Here is a 772-nt window from a genome sequence, read left to right on the forward strand (position 1 = left end):
TCGCTCAGCCTGTAATCCCGCGCCTTTGGGAGGCTGAGGTGAGTGGATTGCCTGAGCCCGCGGGTTCGAGACCCGCCTGGGCAGCGAGGTCTCATCTCTACAATCAATCAAAAAATCAGCCGGGCGTGGTAGCGCGTGCCTGTAATTCCGGCCACTCGGAAGGCTGAGGCGGAAGGATCGCCGGGGCCCAGCAAGTCGAGGCTGCGGTGGCCGGGAGCAGGCGGCCACTGCACTCCAGTCTGGGCGACCGAGTGAGACTCCAACTCAAAAAAAAAACCAAACTGGGGTTGAAATATGGGTAGCAGGGAGTCATGAGGTTAAGCAAAGCCTTGATCGATAACAAGAAGCAAAGAGACGGCGTTTACAGCAGCCTGGTAAACCAGGATGGATTAATGAGAGTAATTTCAAGCTGGCGAGGTAGCTCTGGGAGAACAGCAGGTGGCTTTTCAGATCGCAAAATTGTGCCTATTTTGATTTTACTCCGAGGCACTCTCCTATTTAATGGATAAAATGCAAAGTATATTAGGCTGGTTGTTTCTTCCTCCCACCCCCCAGATAAAGATGGTTTGTGGACGGGCGCAGTAATTCAAGCCTATAATCCCAGCACTTTGGGAGGCCGAGGTGAGAGGATTGTCCGAGCTCAGGGGTTCGAGACAAGCCCGGACCTCGTCTCTAAGATAAATCAAAAAATTAGCCGGGCGTAGTAGCGTGCTACCTGTAGTTCCGGCTACTTGGAAGGCTGAGGCGGAAGGATCGCCGGAGCCCAGCGGGT

At 53.9% G+C, this 772-nt stretch overlaps 1 protein-coding gene across 1 annotated transcript in view; it reads right to left on the bottom strand.

Annotated features, from left to right (window-relative positions):
- The window catches only part of PSMA6 (proteasome subunit alpha 6), a 45277-nt gene that overhangs the window by 28279 nt on the left and 16226 nt on the right, over window positions 1-772 (bottom strand). The gene's annotated exons all lie outside the window — the stretch shown is intronic.

The sequence above is a fragment of the Carlito syrichta genome, unplaced genomic scaffold (assembly GCF_000164805.1).
Source record: "Carlito syrichta isolate Samal-C Ts95f unplaced genomic scaffold, Tarsius_syrichta-2.0.1 Scaffold314334, whole genome shotgun sequence".
NCBI lineage: Eukaryota > Metazoa > Chordata > Mammalia > Primates > Tarsiidae > Carlito > Carlito syrichta.